Here is a 23,527-nt window from a genome sequence, read left to right on the forward strand (position 1 = left end):
CTCAACAGTGAGACTGTTGAGTGTTCACAAGCTGCATCAGCATGAGTGTTGCTGATCCAGTCCTGCCGACGGAATCCCTGAGTTTGAGGTAAAGAAGAGCCATTTTGTAGCCGAAGCTGTTAGCTTACAGTCCCGCTCACTCCATTACTACTACACTGTCCAAAAAACAGAGAGGAGGAGAGAGAGAGCTAGTCAGGAGAGGAGGAGGAGAAAATGATACGGAGGGGGACAGAGATTAGGAGAGAAAACTGTGATGCAGAGGAGAGGATGAAAGAGGGGAGCAGCTGTGTGAATCAAAAGAGAGAGTGTGTGTGATAGAGGGAGGATGATGGAACATTGATCGTCCATGTCTCTCTCACTGCAGTGGTAGTAAACAATCAGCCAGCCTCCTTTGTCCACAGCACTAAACCACACCCCCTCCTTTTGTCATGCACTCCCTCCCTCACTTTCTCACCCTCCATTTCTCCCTCCATCCTTCCATTTCTCTTGCTTTCTGTAAACCTCCAGTATCTACCTCTCCTACAATATGTCTGCATCCATTCTTCAATCACTCGTACCTTTCTCTCTGTGCACCTCCCTCTCTCACTCTCTCTCTCTCGCTATGCTGCTAAGGCTAACTAGCAGCTGCTGCTAACAGGCTAGCCAATGAAACAGTGAGACAGACAGTAAGACAGAGACAGCGTGTGACAGGCAGATTCAAACCTTGGCTGATAGTAATCCACTCCTTTTATAAAAAAACAAATAGAATCCATTTAAAAAGCCGAGTAGAGCTTCTGATGGTAGCGCAGCTCTTTCTCTCTTTCCCTCTCTCACACACACTAGCTCATCCTCTCTCTCACACACATTCTGCTCCTCCCCCTCCCCTCTCTCTCTCTCTCTGACACACACACACACACACACACACACACACACACACACAGGCGTCGTCCGCCTCTGGTCTCACGCGCACACACACACATACATACAGCCCCCCCCTTCCCTCTTTTCCCACTCACACACAAATGAGCATTCAGTCAAGGGCTTCCCACAATCCCTTGCGCCAAACAAAGACAAGGGGGTGTGACCAATCACATACCGCCTCACTCTGCACCCGTGCTTTTTCTCCCCTCCCTCACTGCGTGATGCCCACAGACATACAAGCTGGTGGGCGGGCTGCCAAGAGGGTTGCCATGACAACGCATCCCCAGTTGCTCTTTGTGGCTATCACACACACACACACACACACACAGACACACACACACACACACACACAGACAAGACATACACACACAGTCTCTTCCCTTTCAAGATCTCTGTAGCCTGTCTCTGCTGTACGTACATCTCTGCTCCACTGTGTGTGTGTGTGTGTGTATGCGCACACATGCTCTCTTAGCCGGTGTTGCAGTACTGCAGCTGGGTTCTGGTGTGACCCAGTTAGAACACTAAAGCTGGATGTAGGACACACGCACACACACTATGAAACGATTGCTTATATAAATATAGCAGTGGAGTTACAGTATATTACCATTACAAGGAAGTTGAAATAGTAGTTCTACACTTCTACATACACACACATATACACATATATCTATATAGATATAGATGTATAGATATAGACAGAGAGAGAGAGAGAGTGCTGCAGGGATGACGCATTTTTGTAGGCCAACCTCTAAAGTTAGCAGTTTCCCATTTGATTTTGGATTATTTCAGAATTACAAACATTTATGATACGTAGACATAGATAATCTTCACATTGAACACCACTTCTATGATTTTTGAGGCATGAAAGCAATCAACAGCAATAAAAAGCTAACGTATGGCCATAAAGGAAGTCCACCACGGTCACATGACTTCACATCAGCACCACTAAACTAAAGGAGGACTAGTGGTCGGCATGATGATGTTAAGTAGTCTCATTTAGACACACGTTAAAGCCTCGATATTCACACTGTATTTTATGACGTGGAACAAAACGTTAAAATCTCGAATGCTTGTGTTAACAACAGACCTTATTCCAGGTCTTTAATTCAATCACATGTATTTGAATAGTCCGATATCACAAATCATAGATTTGCCTCAGAGGGCTTTACAATCGGTCCAACATTCAACAGTAACGTGTCTGCCACGTCGTTGTTTTCACCAGGAAACAGTTCCAGCATGTAACTCCTCCCTAAAACCACAGATTGTTGACTTGGCATTTCTGTTTGTGTATAGATTAAACAAATGATTTACAACCCGTTGAGCTTTAGAGGTGTTGGTAGGCGCCAGGCTAGCTGTTTCTTTATGCTAAGCTAGGCTAACCATGTCATGTCTCCAGCTCTGTACTTACAGTCACAATCCTTAAGACTTCAGCCCTGCTTGATTTAGAATAGGCACATTTTCCAAGATACATAACAATAACGTTTTTACATACACCATCAGATTTTGTTACGGTGCTCAGCTGTCAGCTGGTAGAAACATGCAGGCTTTGTGAGGGCCATTTGGCCACTATAACAGAAACAGAGAGGGCATCTTTGAGTAGCCAGTGAATAAGAGAAGGGCCGAGAGACAGAAGAGGGAAACGCTACAAAAAGCAGAGACAGATACAGCAGGCTGGTAGAAGAACACAGTGGTGTATTGAGTGTTAGAAGAAGGCCGGCAGACATGTCTGTGGTAATGTGAAAGTGATTAGCATGTGAAAAGACAGCTCTGAGGAACAAGCTGGTTGGGACTTGTTGAGCTGGGGTGGACTGTTGGGGTGAAACAGTTCACATGAGAGAGAGAGAGAGAGAGAGAGGTGAAACGGGGGGAGGGGGGTCCCCCTTCTTTTCTTTTCAGGGGCCCTGATTTGCACTCCCGTAGCATGCTATATCAGTTCAAAAAGCAAGTAAAGCATTCAAATCCACCAACATTTACTCAACAGTACAGCAAAGGAGCATGTCAACACGGTCAGCGTTTAATTCACATTGCCTTAAAGCAGGGGTCTTCAACTTTGTTCAGGCAAAGGACCCCCAAACTGATAGAGAGATGGAGCAGGGACCCCCGACTATATATATTGTATAACAGTGTTTTATATTAAATGGGCCTAGTACCGTGTATAAACATGCCTCTTTATTGTGCATTCAATACTAAGCTATTCAAATAATACACAGGTTCATATATTCATGTTTTTATTTTAAACATGTGCAAGGTACAGTGAGTAGGGTGGCCGTGCCACTGCCATTTATAAACATACCTTGTCAGCTGATACCAATGCCAATATCAACATTGTCTGTCAATTGCATGATAATCATGCATACAAGCTATTCAAATTGATGTTTTCATTTTAAACATAAATGTGGAAACGAAAATGAGTGATGGCCTATTAGTGCCACTGCTATGCATAAACATACCTGTTATCTTTCATACAATACTGAACTATTAAAATAATGGACACATTCATGTTTTTTGGTCGAGCTCCAAAACGATCTATTTTCGCTCATAACAATGTCCAAACACTTATAATAATATACTGGCCTCAGCAGTTGGCTGTTGTGGATAAGAGCTGCGGTGTGATGCAAAAATGATTGCATAAGGATTCATGGGTGAAGTAAATGTCATTTAAAAAAAACAACAAATAAAACAACGGTATCTTCTTTTCAAATAATATTGCAGCATGCGTCCTTGTGTTTGGGATCTTAGTCAGCTGGGGACTGAATAGGCTCTTGGTCAATCAGGGGAACCTGACAGACCCAGCATGGAACATGCGGCCTCGTGATTGGCACAGCAGCGATAGGGGCGGGTCCTCCTCTTTGTGTGCAGGAGGCTTGGAGGGACAGGTCCAGACTAGTCTCATCCTGTGAGTGAACCGGTGCCCAGCTTGAGAGTTCCTGTGTGTCGCTGAATGTGTGCATTTCTGACTGAAAGATAACATCTTCTGCCTCCATTTGATACAATATGTTAGATTCATGTTAATGTGTATTTAAAGACATTTAAATTTGTGGAAAAAAAAATATATATTTGAAAAATTGTCGAATCAACCAAAACATTCACGACCCCCCTGCAGTACCGCCGCGGACCCCCTGTTGAAGGCCTTAAAGCAGGGTTTCTTAACCTTTTTGACCTCGGGGCCCAACTTTTCAAGTACAAAGTGTCCCGGGGCCCATTCAAATATTAACACTATTAGTTTAACTAATTGATCTCACTCTTGGTTTGATTTGTATTCAATAACTATATTGTTACCTGTTCAACTCCCCCCTATTTTGGAGCAAAACCGCCTAAAATGACATACCCAAATTAAAATGGCTGTAGCTTCTGAACCACTGTGACTATATGCATCAAAAGTGTCAGAATACCTGTAGGTCATATAGAAACAGAGCAGTGGGCCTTTGGAGTCAGTAAAAATGGAAGATTTTTGTCCGCATAAAATAAAAAAGTATCTTTCAGTATAAATAACTGCCTGTGGCTGTATCTGTACAGGTAAAGGACAGTATAGGGCTGTAACTACACTATCAGTGAACAACTGCCTCAAATTTGAAGAAGATTGGACAAAGTATGGCCATTCTACAGTGTTTCTTCCATGAAGAGATCCAGGCGGAGCTCTCAAAGGATATTTGGAGAACCAAATGGACACATGGTAACCAAATGATATTCTGACACACTAAAGGTGTTTCTCCCTTTATATTTTGATATTATAGTATTTTCCTTTTATTTTTAGCCTTTGCAAATTGCAAAATCTATATATATATGGTCGAAGACGTGGTGTGTGGGTAGCGGACTTGCTGTGCGTAATGGCTGCGACAGAGCGCACGATCGAGTATGCGGGTAGCTCAGTAACGCAAGGTTATACGTTGGTTCACGGCTTATGTAAGAGGAAGATAAGGTTTGTACTATAAGGACTAGCGTTTTCTGAAGCCACTAGCTCCATGGTAACATCCGCTAGCACATTGTCGGGTCTGTAATGTGTCTTTTTCCGTCGAAATGCTGCAAGATCCGACTTGCAGCGGTTATGGCGACTTTGGACAGTGTGTGTTTGGGCTCCTTTTGTGAAAAATCCATAAGAAATGAAAGAAAATCGATGATTTCTTTGCAAAGATGAGGATTTTGGGCATGCTGGGATACCAAACACGGCCATGTTTTGTGACGTAGTTTGCGCAAGCAAGCTGTAGGAACGGAAGGGGAGGGGATCGAGGACGCCGGCGTCCTCGCGGAGTTGAACAGGCAAAACCCTTGTCAAATAAATGAGATGATACAATGTGATGATCACAAAGACATTTATTTATCATGTGTATAACCTGCATACACAACAAGAAGCCCAACAGGCTTTCCCACGAGCGTTGGATGTTTCGGCGCTAGGTGTCGCTTTATTTTTGAAGGCTTCAGTGCTTCGTTTGGTAGCATTAGCCCACATTCCACACTGAGCCCTCGGCTCTGCCTCATTGCCTCCGTTCACAAAGCCGTACTTAAGAAAGTCAGGATTGTACTTGCGCACACATTTAGACTTTTGGGGGGTATGGCACCACTGTCGTCTTCATTTTTTCTTTTTAAAAACTTATCCATAACATTTGCTACAGGCTAGCTGAGTGTCTTCTTCTGCTTATTGGAGCTTGTTAAACAACTGACTGACGCATTACCGCCACCAGGTGGTGGGAAGCTATATTGTAACTGAGCGTCTCATGGATAACAGTAATATCTCTGGTGTCTTCAATTGATAACCTATGTGGTCCCGCGGCCCACAGCTGCAAAACTGAAAGTTTTTTGCGGCCCTCTAGGTGGCGCCCCATGGTTAAGAATCACTGCCTTAAAGGGTTCCTGGGATATGTGAAATGTGAATTTATTTTGGTCAGATGTAAGGGATGCAGCCTCTCCCATAAGCACTGCACCTTGCTGATTCAGCATTGAAATCTGTTGTTTCCGACAGTTTGGACAAGACCTGAGGCAGCTTAACAAGGACATCCAAGAGTGCAATGCTAAGAAGTCAAATATACATTTTAATCAGAGAGGTTTTGAATAAGACACTAAAGTGATAATTATTCACTGAGTTGTATTTACCTCTTGAGCACAACGAACCAGTTATTGATTCGGTACATGGAAAATGTCCTGCCTCATACAAAATGACACTTTTGCCAGCTTCCTTCATTAGCATGTAGCTTCTTAGCGAACTAGCTGTGGTTGTTTCTCTTGCAAAAGATAGACAGGAAGGTAGAGATGTGAATCACAGTATTTTAATGTATAGCCAAGCTCTGTGAGGCTTTCCTAGTGCGTCAGAGGGCGTCAAACAAACGGCTTATCGGATGGTCCAACAGCCATTCAGGCTGAAAAACTATTAATCAAATCAATTCATTCATAAATTTACAATAGAATATTAGATTATATATATACATAAATACATACATACGCATACATGTGTATGTGTATATACACGTATATACATACATACATAAATATTCAATTCAATGTATTTTGTATAGCCCAAAATCACAATTCACAAATTTGCATTAGAGGGTATATGTGTATATATATATATATATACACAATATACTGTATGTATATATAATAATTGTATACATATACAATAAATGTATACATATACAATAAATGTATACGTATATATATATATATATATATATATATGTATACATTTATTGTATATATAATTCAGAAATGAAATAGATAAATATTGAATAAAAACTATAAATACCCCTTTCTAAATTTAATTTAAAAGTAAGTAATGAAATAAATAAATTAGCTATCAACTGTATACCTAAATCTAAATCAGTATCCTCTGCGATAAATAATCCTAACATTATCATAAAACTCGACATTGTACAAAATGCCTCTTGAAATGTTTCAAACTGGTCCGTGTGCCAGCTGCAAATAAACAAATAGCAGACATTTGAAGGTGCACAGGTGATTGGCAAAAAGCATAAAACAGTTAGTGACAATTTGTACTTTGTAAGAAATCTGTAAAACAACTTCATAGCAACCCATCCAGTATTTGCAGATATCTCAGCCTGATGGACCATCCCTAGAGCCATGCTGCTGGCAGTGACACATCACATCACCCAGTTTCTTTGAAGCACACCGAGGCCTTTTGAGCTACAAATATGACACAAACTATATCCCTTACATTCCTTCATGTTTGAACACCGTCAACATGGAGCATCTCTGAACCTGATTATTTGTTTGGATACCACCATGTTAGAGAATCCCATCAGAAAGCTGCTTTTCTCTCAGCAGCCACATCTGCTGAGTCAGACTGACATCTGATTGGTCAACATGAACAAGTCTCAACCTAATCCACAGACAAGAGATGATACGCTACAGCTGGTACACCAGTGTGTATTAAGAACACAAGGTGTTGTAGAGTTTGTTTGTGTGTGTTAACTAAATGTATGACATCAGTACAGTCTTGTCACATTATGCCTGGTTGGGAATTGAATAAAAAAGTACAAATATATATGGTGTCAAGAACACTGTGCTGACAGATATCATAAAATACAGATGCAGCTGTGTCACACGTCATATCTCATGGACGTTGCTCTAAAAGGACGACTCTGATGGGAGGGTTACTCGTTTGTTAAATGCCTGTTGCCTCGACTCTTCTCTCCTTGTGTCTCTTCTTGGCCAAGGAAAGGATTTAAGGAGACACGTTAGTTAGCTTATTGAAAAGCACCCTATGACATAAATGATTGTGTCCAAAGCAAATCCACAGTTCTATATAAAATGCAAACACATTCACAAAGTTGTGTGCCTCCACTACAGAGCCTGTCTTCTCAGTCCAAATGGGTCGACAACACAACAAAAAAGGGGACGCTGGTGCCTGAATTCAGGAGGACACCGGCCAGGAACTCCAGTGACCATCAAAACAGACCAGACCACTGTGAGGAATTTAAGTATTAAAAGCATTGTTAGTATGATTAATGGCACCCCTAGTGGTCGATATTAAATGTCAAAATATGTTAAAATGTCACAATATACTTACTTATGGAATGTATTATATGCTTACAGTATGTTTACTTATAGAGGATATTATATGTCTGCAGTAAGTTTACTTAAAACATAATCATTGAATGTATAAACTAAAAGTATAGTCACATGTAGATAGAGTGTTTTGAGCCATGAGGCAGAGACAGGGAGAGATAGGGATTTGAGACAGGCTTTTCAGATAGACGACCACCACCATATATGGAGATAGGACCAGAGACATCGTCACAGGAAGTGGCCAGAGAGGAGCCTGGACAGCTGACCAGCAGGTCAAAAGGCAGGAGGAGTCCGAAGAATGTCAGCCAATCACTGAGCTGATAGACATTTTCAAACAATAAGACACTTGGGACCTCTGGGCAGCTAACTATCTGAGCTGGACTGTGTGGGGGAATTTCATTTGATCTCTGTTTCATGAAACACATTTCTATCAATAGTGTAATTCAGTTTGTAACTGTTTTAGCTTCTGTTAAAAATGAAATACTTTTGATCATAACTTGAACTAGCTGACTTTTTGACCTTCCACAGTTCCGAGAGGTTCTGGACTCAACACCACAAGGATTAAGCACAGGCCGGTTGGATCCTTGACTGCTACGAATCCTGTGCCGAAGTGTCCCTGAGGAAGACACTAAACCCCTAACCCAGCAGCCCACTGCTCCCAATGAGCTAGGGATTAGTTAAATGCAGAAGTTACATTTCATATATATGTACCTAATGTATATGACGACTATCATCAAATTTCATTTTTTTTTTTCATTTCCCTTTTTCAGTTCAGTGAAAACCACAATGAAAACCCTCTTTAGGATGTCAGAGGACTGTAAACCTTGGTTGATCAGTCAAGCTGAAGCATATGTGTTGCACTTATTAAAGTTCTTTGAAGGTACACTCCTCTTGTAATGGACTTGTTCCACATACATGATTCTCTGAATAGATCCACAGAGATTCTGTTGTAGCTCAAGTCAATGACTGGGAACTAACTTGTACAACCATGATATCAATGGATGTCCAAGGGTACAAGTCTGTTATTTGACATTTCCTCACTTGAACTGGAAGTCATTTTGGTCTGCCATCCTGAAGGCAGTCTCAAAGCTCTAATTACTGCTCTGAGTGAGGAGGGATCTCTAAGGAGCCATGAGCGAGGATACACGAGAGCAGCCTTCACGAAAGTCGTTCAGCTTAAAAGCCGCCCCGCCTCAAATCTACATCTGGACAATTTGAAGAAGATGGCTAAAAACAGTACAAGTGTAAGTGCCTGATATTTTACGCTTAGAAGTAGAATGTGAGGTTAATGCAACAGGTGTTTGCCTATATTTCATCCACAACCCGTTAACTTATGGCATGACAGCACACTCTAACATGTTTGTTCATAACATGGAACGTTACGATAATAACAAAAGTACCAGCATTCAGGTGGTGGACACATTTTATGTTCAGCGGCTCATTTGAAGAAGCAAACTGATGAAGGGTAAACCATACCATATTGCTCTGCATGTTATACGAGTGTGACATGGCTTCAGGTACTTCTTTACTGACATGAAATATGTCTCATTTAACAGAGATGGACAAAGACAAAATAACACCACCTCTTCACAGGAAAGGTGCATACAGCCCAGTAGGCCTGGGGGTAAGTTAACTGTTTTACATCCGTTTTGACGTTACTTTGCTACATTGTGTGTTAATCAATGCAATGTTGCACTATCACCATTGTCCATGTACCCACTGTTTATGTGCTGTAATTATTATGTATGTTGCTTATTGTAAGTAATCACATTGAGGCTGTTTTCTCACACATGTGAGACTCTTATGAATCAAATAGCCTGTATGAAATTGTATAGGCGATCCGCTGCACTTAATCCAATCCTCGTCTCAAGACAATCAACATCCATAAAATCTTCGATCACTCAGCCAGACCGGCCAAACCAAATGCCATCGGAAGCGGTGTGAGCGAGCCAGGAAGAGTCTAAATGAATATCCCCCTGTGGCACTCACCTCCTTTCTGACAATTTGCTTTTAGAAACTGGTTCTCCAGCACCTCAAACACAAAATCCCAGCAAACCTGGACCTTCACCAGTTTGCCTACAGAGCCACTGCTCTCCACTCAGCCCTCACTCATCTTGAAAATATCTTATGAAATATCTTGAAAATATCTCCCCCATGAAATTGATTGGTAAATTTAGCACTCTGGGCTTAAGTCCCGCATTCTGCAAATGGTAATTAGACTTCCTCCTTAACAGACACCAGGCAGTTCGGATTGGCAGCCACATCCCCTCTACTGTAGTGTTTAACACCGTAACCCCTCAGGGCTATTGCCAGAATAACACTGGCAACCATACGAAGCATTAGGGAAATTGGTGATAAGAGGTGCATGCAAAGAGCCCAAAGGATATTAAAAGACAATAGCCACCCTACCCACAGCCTGTTCACCCTGCTGCCAGTTGGCAAGAGATACAGAAGTATCAGCTGACGATCCACCAGGCTTCAGAACAGCTTCTTTGCCCTGGCTGTGAGGAACCTTATATCATCCTTCACCCTTCACACAAACTATTGTTTTGTTTTTTTGTGTTGTAAAAAAGAGATACAAACTGCTTTTTGTAGCACAACCTTGTTGTACAAAGACGATAAATAACTGTCTAATAAGGTGAAAACACCAGCTTCGTTTTTGTGACTGGTAATAAGTAAACAGGTAAGGATATGCTGGGAACAAAGTGGAATAATGACTACTTGTTTACAGCACAAAAAACACACCGATTTCCTTTAGAGGATGATGGCAAGAGAAAAGGAGACGAAAATAACACTGATCTCCACCAAGTCTTCAACATGCCAAAGCCACCTTGGTAGCCACCATCACCCAAAACGAAGTATTCTGCAGAGAGTGGGTAACTACTAGTGAATATATTTTTAGTAAATGATGGATTGATGTAACAGCTCAGATGAGGCTAAGGGAAATATTAACTTTAGCCTCACCTGAGGGAGGATACAGAGTCTATTTGTATATACCGATTTTCTTCAGGACTCTGTTGTCTTGGTCGAAACCAGGATACCCCACAAGGTGTTATTTAGCAGGGCCCTTATCATCATATACTGCTGGATGATGTGAGCTCTCTGTTGAGGTAATCCTGGCCATGGGGATCCAGCCATGCAAATGCTTGTCCAACCCATCCAATGCTCTAGCGACGGGCAGTTTGATGACCTCCTGAGTAGGGGCTTACCTTACACGGTAGCTGGATTCTCGTGATGTCACAAGATCATGTGAGAATTGGAGGATCACATATCACTCAAAAATCCAGTAATGCCTTTGTGTCAGGCAAGCCAGTCCACAGACCAATCAGCATCCCGTGAGGAGCTACCGGCTGCTACGGGTGTGGTTTAGGTATGCGTGAGACTGAGTGGTGACTGTTCGTACAAAAAAACAATAGCGGCTCCTGAAGATGTTAGCTTAGATGCTGCAATAGCATTACTTATATCAGAACCGGAGAATATTTCTTCATTGAAAGAAGAGCAAATATCGGAACTGAAGGCTTCTCTCAACAACTGGCTTTGCCAAAAGTTGATTGACAGATGGTTTATCCCAACACCAGCCAAGTATTTTTTGCAAGTGCCTATCCTTTTCCAAACTGTTTACAATGATAGCTTCTCAGGTGGTTCTGTGTAACAAACCATCTGTCGGTTCAGATTGGCGAAGGGCACCAGGTTTAGGGACACGAAAGGCTCGGGACACCTCATTGTAAGCTAAGCCGAGTGCTAACCAGTAGATGGTGATTAATAAAAGCACCTCATGTGACCAGCCTTGTGTGTTCTTTGATGGCACAATCCTCAATAGGGCCTCGATGGACTGTCGCTCAAGTCTGCAGTCAGCCATGAGGTTCTTCTGACCATCAAAGAACTCAGAAAGGAGTTGCACAAGGGGCTTGAGCTATGCATGTGTTGGTTCAGTGTCCAGCTCTAGTAAGCACAGGACAGCATACTGCACTTCTGCTCTCTTCAGCCTTGAATGCTTTTGCTCGTGCTGGAGCATGTCATAGATGGCATTTGCACAAACTACTGAGTTTAGAGACATCTTTTTATTCTTGTAGTAATTAAATCTGCTGTCTATCCTGACACTTATATAGACCTGGTACCTTCTTCTTTAATAAACTTTGAGTTACTGCCGGTAGTTAGTCAACACAAGGTTACAAGGTTCAGTTATTGTCATTGTACAACAGGGTTGCGCAACAAAATGCCGTTTGTAGTCCCATTTTGATACAAAAGAAAATGGCCAGTTAGCCTAAATTCAGCTGCCGAATTGCTGAATGGCAGTAATTGAATTGAAGGAAAATTGAAGGGTTAATTTTCAAAAACATATTTCAGTTTTTATTAATTTTCTCTTAACTTTCTCTTTGTGTGCAATCACGGGAATATTAATCATACTGGTGTTGGTTTATTCATTCTAAGAATGGCTTTTATTTGTAAGTAGCTCTTCATTTATAGACTATTTTGGCTGCATTAAATAATAGAAATGCAAATACATGTTAAGTGTTGAAACAGAGTCTGCAGGCTTTTGTTTGTGAGTGAACATAACTGTAATGACAGATGTGCCACTGTCATCAGAAATGGATGTTGCTTCATGTGACGCTTCAGAGGAAAGAGTCTCATTTCTCTTCAAACACATGGCCTTGTTTCCTGTCTCCTCACATGGTTTCTGACGGTGGGGACTTAGATGCAAGGAAAAGACACGAGTGGAGGAAATGTGGATGCAATTTAAGAGACTTCGGATGCACTCATCCACAACATGGCATGTTGATCATGAGATGTGGAAGGAATAGCTAGCTAGTTAGCTGTTGGTCAGTGAGAGAGCCACAGCGTATGTGAGAGGGAAGGGGGAATTCATATGTCATGTTGTCATAGTTTGATGTTGGCTGCAGTGAGCTAGCGCATTATCCATTTCCACGACATTTTGGCTGACCTTTTTCAAGCAGCATGCCTGAAGCGACGCGTCTTAGTGTGATCAGCCCCTACATGTGTTCCAGTTTATTTCCGGTATGGGAATGACATCCACTGACAGAGTCAACATGGACCCAAGTTGTTGCCTAGCAACGCAATTCCTTTGAAATGTGCTAAAATGGAGCGATTCAGAATGCAGATATTTTCAGACAGTATGAGAAATATGTTTTTTAAACATTAAAGCATGAAAATATAGTCTAGTAGAAACCCAAAATACACATATGATCCTGAAAATGAGCATGATATGTCCCCTCTAAGCCATGTGAGGCCAAACATGAACACACCCAAATGCTCCTCAAACACATGTGGACAGCTGCTTTACAACAGTCTCTGAGGAGGCTCATTCCCAAATCACTGAAAATATTCTGACTTGTGATTGAAGAATACAATCTGCTGTCAGTCAGCTGTTCACCACAAAATTCATATCACATGCACTGCTTTGTACACATTACATGTATCTTTGTGCATGACAATAGTGTGAAGAATATGGAATGAGCGTCTCAAACTTTGGCTAGCCTTGGACTGGCATATTATGTGATATATGGGTTTTAAAAGTGGGTGGTTGACAGAAAAACAAGTTACGCCGTGTACTCTTCACTACACCACTGCTCAGAGGACAAGCTAAATGTTACCTGAAACTAGATAGGAAAGTTATTTGACAGTCAGGTGAAAAGTTCGACTAAACTGACATCACAAAGAAACCGATTCAACTGAAAAAGGTCCAGATGAACCTGAACAAAGAGGATATTTATGAAGTCTCTGGGGGCAGAAAACGATACTGCAAAGCATGTGCAACATATGTCACATTGTCATTATTCATCTGTCATATAACTGCATAGAAACATACAGTAATTACTCAAAATATAAGGTGACTAGAAATGGCAACATTTTCAGTTTCGTCAACTAAATGCTAATGTAACAGCTTCTAAATGTTAGTGTTGAGCCCTGACATTTGACTTTATAACCGCTATGTGCTATGCTATGTCATATGCATTATGTTACTACTGTGTGTGCATGTGATAGACAGGGACAGAGAAAGTGGACTAAAATAGCCACAGCAAGCCCAGGACTGCAGGGGCCCAGCCCTTCTAAACCAGGCCAGGGATTTGGACCATCCGATTGGTCAAGAGTCAGGAGAGTGTGTGTGTGTGTGTGTGTGTGTGTGTGAGAAAAGAGAGAGGATGTAAATTGTGAGAATAGGTGCGAGTGTGTGAGAGAAAAAACAGAGCAAGATGGTGAGGAAAAAATACATTTGGTGCGTGTGTGTAGCTGCCCTGAGCATAACTCAACAAACAGAGAAAAGGAGGAGCTACGATCGCATTACAGGAGAGGAGACTCCATTACATCAGCTTGTGTGTGTGTGTGTGTGTCTGTCTGTGAGAGACTAGTCCGGCTGCCAGCAGCTGCAGCTCAGCGAGGGTTAAGGAGTTCACAACCTCAGCATGTGAAGCTTTACATGCTTCCAGTATAATACATTTCAACAGTAGGAACCCCAAAATGAATTTGTCAGAGATCCAACATAGTTTGACCCATATTGTAAGAAAGCAAAGATTAATAGCAGTCTCTGAGACTTGGCTTCATGATGCGCAAACTGCTGTGGTACAAATTTAGAGATATGAGATGTTTTATATGAAAGTAACTGAGAGGAACTTTTAACTGGTTCTGAAAGAGTCTATGTATTCCTGATCCTCTACGACCTCCATAAGTAAACGAGACCATCAGACGAACATTGTCTATTTCTATATAGTTATTTAGTTATTGGAGCCACCAGGTCAGATTCTGGTGAAACCAGATGACATCATGCAGGTTCACCAGAAACTCCTTCAGCTCAGACTCCAGCAGAGACCGGTCCACCGAGGACAGACCTAGATCCTCCAGCAGAGACCGGTCCACCGTGGACGGACCCAGATCCTCCAGCAGAGACCGGTCCACCGTGGACGGACCCAGATCCTCCAGCAGAGACCGGTCCACCGTGGACAGACCCAGATCCAGCTCCACTGGATCAGAAGGAGAGCTCAGCGCCCGACAGCAGCGTCTCCTCCTCCAGGAGCAGAGCTTCTCCTCTCTGGGAGCAAACATCGACACCACGCTGCTGGAGGACCAGGCCGTATTGCTGGACCTACTGGAGGGAAGGGAGGCACGGGAGAACCAGAACCAGGACTGAGAGGAGCAGACAGTCAGACCCTGCTGCAGTAAAATGAGGTTTTCTAAAGGGCTCTTGTTTCTGGAAACACTACCTCTTTCGTCCACAGGAACCGACCAAAATCAACAGAAAATGAAAGTTTCTCTTCGTAACTTAAAATGGATTAAGAAAAAGGGCAGAGGAGCTGCTTTGTATACAGAGATCCCTGTAGTATGGGGGAATTCATACACTTCAAAAGACAAAACAATTTTTCAAGAGCCAACAGTTTATGAAATCAAGGCTCTAAAATGTAGAGATGACCACCTAAATGTAGAGCACACACATGCACAGTGGAAGAGAGATTCTCTAAAACCAGAGATAATAGGAGGAACAGAGTGGTGACAGGAGTAAAGGATAAAGTGGACTCCCACACGCAGATACAAGAGTAGCCAGACTGAACATGAGGGCATTATTATAACAGCAGCTATCACTCCAATAAGTACTGAGCCTCGTTCATTTCTTCTTAAAAGACACTTACGCCGTTTTCACAAAGATTTTGACATTCACTGGTGGCTTCTTCTTCAGGATCTGTTGGATCAAAAAGCATTCCTGTACACATGCTGTTTGAATAACTAGATTAAAGGCATCAAGTAGTCCACTAACAGTGTTCATTTAGGGTCTTTTTATATATGACATCCTATGGAAAGAAATACTTTAAAATAATGTATTTATCATTGATATTTTGTTTTGATATTAGGCAATAATAGCCTACAGTTTATTGACAGGCCTGTTAACAATGAGGAAATGTACTGAAAGCAGCGCCAAGCTGTGTCTTAGTAGCCTATTTGCACTGCTGATGTTACTGTAAGTGTAAAGAACACACGTGTCCTGGACAGGTCCTGAACAGGTCATGGACAGGTCCTGGATAGGTCATGGACAGGCCGCCAGACTATAGCAGCGCTGACACACAGAGACAGACAACCACTCACGCCCACCTGCCCACCTACGAGTAATCAATTAACCCAAGCATGTCTGTGGACTCTGGGAGCAGGGAACCCACGCTGACAAGAGGAGAACATGCTAACTCCACACAGAATGGAACATGGGCCCCTCCCGAGGTGAGAGGTCAGAGTGGTAGCCACTACTCCACCGTGCAGACCTATCGGTAGGTTAATAGGTTCATTGATTACACGTAGATGGTAATCTAGAGATAGGGCATGAGAAATAAAAATAGAAAAGCTGGAATAATCATCTGTTTACAGTCATTCATTTGACCCAGACAAACGTGATCACAAGCCATTCAAATTCATATTTTTTTAAACCGAAAATCTCTTGTAGCTAATGTCAGACATATTAACAATAACAACAACCACACAATGAGGGAATTCATCTCGGCATAGCAAATGGAGGGGTAGATATGTACGTTTTCAGAATGTATCCAAACAGTCTGGTCCGTTTGTAGACTGGGTTTCTTGAGGTGATTTTACTCTTTACAGCTGATTACATCATCTGATCTAAAATCCTGTTCTCCAGTCTCTGGCCTTGTGCAGGACATTAGGATCTCAGCACGCTCCGCCTGTGGCACTGCAAGAACCAACACAAGACAATCACTTCCATGTTTGCACTGTGACACCGCAGCAACACACACTACAGTTTAGTACACACACAATAAGAACAAGAAAAAGAGCAGTGCTAATAATACACATTTTTCTTCCTTTCACTCAACAGAGGGGTTGGAGAGACTAAAAGTAGTAGAAACATGATTACTTGCATCTTCTCCTCAAATAAGACCAAAGCTCCCGATATCACATCCTAAGTGGCTCTCTCCTAGAAATGTCCTTTATCACCTCAAACATGACAAACTTAACCCGCCCATGACTGGAACAAAACAGTGTTAGTGTGTGTAAGTACAAAGTCTGGATTACGCACACATATGGCCAGGTTATAGATGTGACACTCATGTAAGAAGCAGAGAGACAACCCAAGGCGCGCGCGCACGCACGCACACACACACACACACACACACACACACACACACACACACACACACACACACACACACACACACACACACACACACACACACACACACACACACACACACACACACACACACACACACACACACACACACACACACACACACACACACACACACACACGCTTCCTCAACTCTCACTGTCCACACAGAGGTCAACTGTTGAGTGAGTGTGCATGAATGAGAGCCAGCAGCTTCAGGATGCACGGAGTCTCTCGTGCTGAGAGTTGTTGGTTCTATTCCAAGCAGCCTTTATGAGGTTACTATGAGACCGGAGGAAGCTCTGGGAGTATGCTGCTCAGCTCCGCTCCATTTGTGAAAGCAATCCGACATATCAGAGATATCCCATTCAAACCTCTTCAGCCCCCGGTCTCCCTCTCAACCATTAACAACTAAAGGACTTGGATTGTGATTTGGAGTAAGAAACAAATGTCGACAGAAACTAAACTAAACCCAAATACTTCAGGGATGAGGGTTATCAATCATTGTCCATCATGGCCTCAACATAAAGAGCTGCATTCTCATCCTCTTTGTTTTTGACAGGCTCATATTAGTAAGGTATTGTATAATCAGAAACAATCAGATGGCTGAATTTGCTGGTTAAAGATGTGATTTATAATCACTGAATAATAATTTCACTTCCTCCAGCTTTAGACAGAAGTAATAAGGTGAGTTAGAGGCTAATCAAAAACACAGCTCTTTAATTTAATTCAGGTTAAATATGATTATTGGTTACAATCTATGCTAGGTATTGAACACTCATTGGCAGGGTTGGAAATGAACTTGTTTGTATACTGTGTACACTGTGGCTGGTGGATTCCAAAATCTAACCAACATCATAGACCAATATTTGACTTGATCCAATAAATGAGTATCAGTGATGTATCCTCTGGGGAAACTAGGAGGTGTTTGTTGCTCTGCAGTGCTGCAGTGATAAACAAGGACACAGGGTCAGTGCAGGGTCAATAGCATCAAAGTGCAGAAGCACCGCAGACGCAGTTTAACAACTGGAGTTGCAGCTCTCTGTAAGAAAAGTCCAAGTGCTACTTCGATTTCCCTTCTCTAAATATGGGCACTTTAAGAGGTTTGGAGACCACAACATGGATACCGATAGCTTTAAAACCATGTCAGTGGGCTTTGGTGTGAATGATCTGTCAAGAAGTAATACAATCAGGTTCAATGTTGCAAAGAATGATCCACACTACAATCTGACAATACTGAAGAAAAATGATTACAAAAGATCTGAAAATGAATGTTGGCAATATTTAATTAGTGTTCAAGTAAAGAATCCCCACCACTGTTCTCTCTCACCATCTGTCCTGCCAAATGGATCAAATATGATTTAATAAAAGGATATACACCTTCTATATTTCATCTTTTTGTTTGAGTTTTCACCATTTGGGATTTGAATGATAGAAATGTGTCTCAAACAGCACATAAATGTATGTACGTCGAACTCTGATAATGTTACAACCAATCAGTGTTGAAAAGGACCAGAGGAGAGCTGGGACCAGAGTTAATGGACAACGAACAAAGGTTCCATCCAGTTACATTATGATGCGTTCAGGCTCTGTTCGGTGAAAATGAGTATTGTGCGAAGGTAAATTCTAAAGTTATCATGATGTGTTCACGTGTGATCTGTAAAATGTAGTTTTGATGAGGAACTTGAATAAATCCAGTAGTTTGAAGGAGATGTTTTCACATGAATATAAAATAGATATTAGAGATGAATTATGAGCTGTTCACGGTAGCTCTAAGCAGATTATAATACTTTAAAACTACCAATGACAGGATTTGTTTCAATCAATGAAAATACAATCATTTGAATTGTGTGCTTTTATGAAAAACTCTATAAATTACAATAAAGTAAAAGGATAACATTTAGAATGTCTGATGGTTTACTGACTTTAGAGTGGTTGAAATGATGTTTGGCACGTTGGCAAAAAAGTCTGGAGCCTTGTAGACCAGCTGCTATAATCAAACAAAGAGAACTGTATCAGCCAGTATGGATCATCATTGATCTGTAATTAGTATCCGCAGCAAAAAAAACATGATCAGGGATCTAAAAGTTATATTTGCTCCCTTTTTTCTTCTGTGCTGATCTGATCTTTGATCCGATCCGTGAGTTTTATGATCCGTTGCACCACTATTCTTTGGTAATGTTTGTATTGGATCAGGTGAGTTTTTGTTTGTATTGAACAGCATTATGCTAATCCTATCCTGTGCGCAGTAGGCAGTACCTGCTCTTCCTCTCTCATCTCCATCACCTTCTCTCTATCTTTTTCTCTCAGTCTCCTTCTCTCTTGTTACGGATCTCTTCCTTTCCCAAAGGCAAAGTCGTTACATTTTTGTCTGTCTCAGTGAAGAAAGTAAACCCACAACATACAACAAAGCAGATGGTTTACAGAGGGTACTGTTCATTCGGTTTTAGTCTAATTTTATTTAAATCAATACTTGTATTGTCAGCACTACTCATAAAAATGTGACAGTGCTATTCACAGCAATGTTTGCATTTGTTTTAAACATTGAAGGGAAGTGATACCCATGACTTGAGTAGAGATTTCCAAGGATGATCCTAAAGATACTATTTACTGTACTCTGTGTCTCTCTACTGTACCCTGTGTCTCTCTACTGTACTCTGTGTCTCTCCACTGTACCCTGTGTCTCTCCACTGTACCCTGCGTCACTCCACTGTACCCTGCGTCACTCCACTGTACCCTGCGTCACTCCACTGTACCCTGCGTCCCTCCACTGTACTCTGCTGCGTCCCTTTACTGTACTCTGCTGCGTCCCTCCACTGTACTCTGCTGCGTCCCTCCACTGTACTCTGCTGCGTCCCTTTACTGTACTCTGCTGCGTCCCTTTACTGTACTCTGCTGCGTCCCTCCACTGTACTCTGCTGCGTCCCTTTACTGTACTCTGCTGCGTCCCTCCACTGTACTCTGCTGCGTCCCTTTACTGTACTCTGCTGCGTCCCTTTACTGTACTCTGCTGCATCCCTTTACTGTACTCTGCTGCATCCCTCCACTGTACTCTGCTGCATCCCTTTACTGTACTCTGCTGCATCCCTCCACTGTACTCTGCTGCATCCCTTTACTGTACTCTGCTGCGTCCCTTTACTGTACTCTGCTGCATCCCTTTACTGTACTCTGCTGCATCCCTTTACTGTACTCTGCTGCATCCCTCCACTGTACTCTGCTGCGTCCCTCCACTGTACTCTGCTGCGTCCCTTTACTGTACTCTGCTGCATCCCTTTACTGTACTCTGCTGCGTCCCTTTACTGTACTCTGCTGCATCCCTTTACTGTACTCTGCTGCATCCCTCCACTGTACTCTGCTGCATCCCTTTACTGTACTCTGCTGCGTCCCTTTACTGTACTCTGCTGCATCCCTTTACTGTACTCTGCTGCATCCCTCCACTGTACTCTGCTGCATCCCTTTACTGTACTCTGCTGCGTCCCTTTACTGTACTCTGCTGCATCCCTTTACTGTACTCTGCTGCGTCCCTCCACTGTACTCTGCTGCGTCCCTTTACTGTACTCTGCTGCGTCCCTCCACTGTACTCTGCTGCGTCCCTTTACTGTACTCTGCTGCGTCCCTCCACTGTACTCTGCTGCATCCCTTTACTGTACTCTGCTGCATCCCTCCACTGTACTCTGCTGCATCCCTTTACTGTACTCTGCTGCGTCCCTTTACTGTACTCTGCTGCGTCCCTTTACTGTACTCTGCTGCATCGCTTTACTGTACTCTGCTGCATCCCTCCACTGTACTCTGCTGCGTCCCTTTACTGTACTCTGCTGCGTCCCTTTACTGTACTCTGCTGCATCCCTTTACTGTACTCTGCTGCGTCCCTCCACTGTACTCTGCTGCGTCCCTCCACTGTACTCTGCTGCATCCCTCCACTGTACTCTGCTGCGTCCCTTTACTGTACTCTGCTGCGTCCCTTTACTGTACTCTGCTGCATCCCTTTACTGTACTCTGCTGCATCCCTTTACTGTACTCTGCTGCGTCCCTTTACTGTACTCTGCTGCGTCCCTTTACTGTACTCTGCTGCGTCCCTCCACTGTACTCTGCTGCGTCCCTCCACTGTACTCTGCTGCATCCCTCCACTGTACTCTGCTGCGTCCCTTTACTGTACTCTGCTGCGTCCCTCCACTGTACTCTGCTGCGTCCCTCCACTGTACTCTGCTGCATCCCTCCACTGTACTCTGCTGCGTCCCTTTACTGTACTCTGCTGCGTCCCTTTACTGTACTCTGCTGCGTCCCTCCACTGTACTCTGCTGCGTCCCTCCACTGTACTCTGCTGCATCCCTCCACTGTACTCTGCTGCATCCCTCCACTGTACTCTGCTGCGTCCCTCCACTGTACTCTGCTGCGTCCCTTTACTGTACTCTGCTGCATCCCTCCACTGTACTCTGCTGCGTCCCTTTACTGTACTCTGCTGCGTCCCTCCACTGTACTCTGCTGCGTCCCTTTACTGTACTCTGCTGCGTCCCTTTACTGTACTCTGCTGCGTCCATCCACTGTACTCTGCTGCGTCCCTCCACTGCATCCCTTTACTGTACTCTGCTGCATCCCTTTACTGTACTCTGCTGCGTCCCTCCACTGTACTCTGCTGCGTCCCTCCACTGTACTCTGCTGCATCCCTCCACTGTACTCTGCTGCGTCCCTTTACTGTACTCTGCTGCGTCCCTCCACTGTACTCTGCTGCGTCCCTCCACTGTACTCTGCTGCGTCCCTCCACTGTACTCTGCTGCATCCCTCCACTGTACTCTGCTGCGTCCCTTTACTGTACTCTGCTGCGTCCCTCCACTGTACTCTGCTGCGTCCCTTTACTGTACTCTGCTCTGTTTCTTTACTGTCCTTTGTTGTGTCCCGTTCTCCAGATAACCTTTATTTTTACCATATCAATAATTGAAGCATACAAACTGAAGATGTTTCAGTTTTAGGAAGAAGTTACTTGTGAAGAACTTAGAAGTCTACAGCTGTTATGTGTCACATGCATATTTAATCAACCATTGTGTAAGTATTGATCATGTTTGACATCAAAAGGACATTTCTAAGTTCATTCTATCTTTCACTGACCACACCTGCATACTCTTAACATTCACACCTGAAGCTGCCCGGAACAGCCACAGTCTGACCTCATGGTCACTGAGCAGCACCACAAAGCAGTTGCGGTATAGTGCCTTGCTCCAGGGCACCTCAGTGGTGGTATTGTTGGATTCTCAAAGTCAGTATATTTCAAACACTGCTGGACAGATTTTGACTATTTTTAAAAAGTCTGTCTTGGAGTCCCCTTACTTTATGCAAGTATAACACTAAATCACTGGAGTATCTTTAAGTATATTCATTTCACATCACTGACACTTTCGAGTGCTAAGCCCCTCATCAAAGAGCCATTTAAGTGTATTCATGTGTAAATAGTGTGTATAAAATGGTAAAGCGACCTCTCTAATCAGACATCAACTTGTGAAAACAATGCTGTTATGCAGCCAGTGTCAGAGCACCCAAACAGCACATGAACAGCGTCCCACAGCATGTCTCAAACCTATGTAGAGCCATTCTGTAACAGTGAGACCCTGGGTCGTGCTTCCATCTGTGCAGTTGTACAGTACCTGTGTGTATGTAAGCAGGTGGACTCTGACACAGATACTGTGGAGGGTAGTGGTTCCTCTTGCTGTGTTTGTGGGTTCTGTAGTCCTTCTCACTCCGCGAGCGTCGGCTCCTGTGAGGCTCCACAGAGGCTGCTGGTGGCAGCAGGCGCTCTAACAGTTCAGAGCTGGGCCATGGCCGCCGGAGCGTGCGGCTGCTTGTCTTCTTCATCCTCACCACGCTGGGTGGCAGACAGATAGCAAATCTATCTACAAGTCTAAATAGTTCTTCCCACAAGCAAACTTCTGAATATTTGAGCCAAATGGTTGCCCCAAGGCTGCAAGTCCCCAGTTCTTCACGTAAATTCCATCCTGGAACGTAAGTGGTAATAAATCCACTAAAATGAAAATCAAATAATCACCATGTTGTGAAATAAAGAATTCCTGTCCCGCGTTTGCAAGACTTTCTCATGGTCATGTTACGGTCACTTCCAGCTGCCTACACACTTCTCCTTCCTGCTGCTGCCGTCCTTCTCAGGTCACACCAAATCCACGATGGAAGGACTGGTCAACTGTCAGCTAATGCTTCTGCTGTGATGTCTGAATTCACTCACTCACTCACTCACTCACACACACACACACACACACACACACACACACACACACACACACACACACACACACACACACACACACACACACACACACACACACACACACACACACACACACACACACACACACACACACACACACACACACACACACACAGGTGTCTACACCACTCCAGTGGTTAGCAATTAGCCTAGCCTGGTTCCTTTGCTCAGCGTCAGACCCGTTTGGTCTAAGCTTTAGCAGAAGCAGGAGGAATGAG

The 23,527-nt window shown here is 43.2% G+C and overlaps 1 protein-coding gene across 2 annotated transcripts in view; it reads right to left on the minus strand.

Annotated features, from left to right (window-relative positions):
- LOC142950179 (storkhead-box protein 2-like) overlaps window positions 1–850 on the minus strand; it is a 27,130-nt gene extending 26,280 nt beyond the window's left edge. For both annotated transcript variants that reach the window (XM_076092069.1, XM_076092068.1), the window contains exon 1: window positions 703–850. The gene's annotated coding sequence lies outside the window, so the exon portion shown is untranslated. The remainder of the gene's footprint in view (window positions 1–702) is intronic.
- Window positions 851–23,527: the final 22,677 nt, after the last annotated feature.

Source organism: Anarhichas minor, unplaced genomic scaffold, assembly GCF_050575085.1.
Source record: "Anarhichas minor isolate MPS153535 unplaced genomic scaffold, ASM5057508v1 ptg000015l, whole genome shotgun sequence".
Lineage (NCBI taxonomy): Eukaryota > Metazoa > Chordata > Actinopteri > Perciformes > Anarhichadidae > Anarhichas > Anarhichas minor.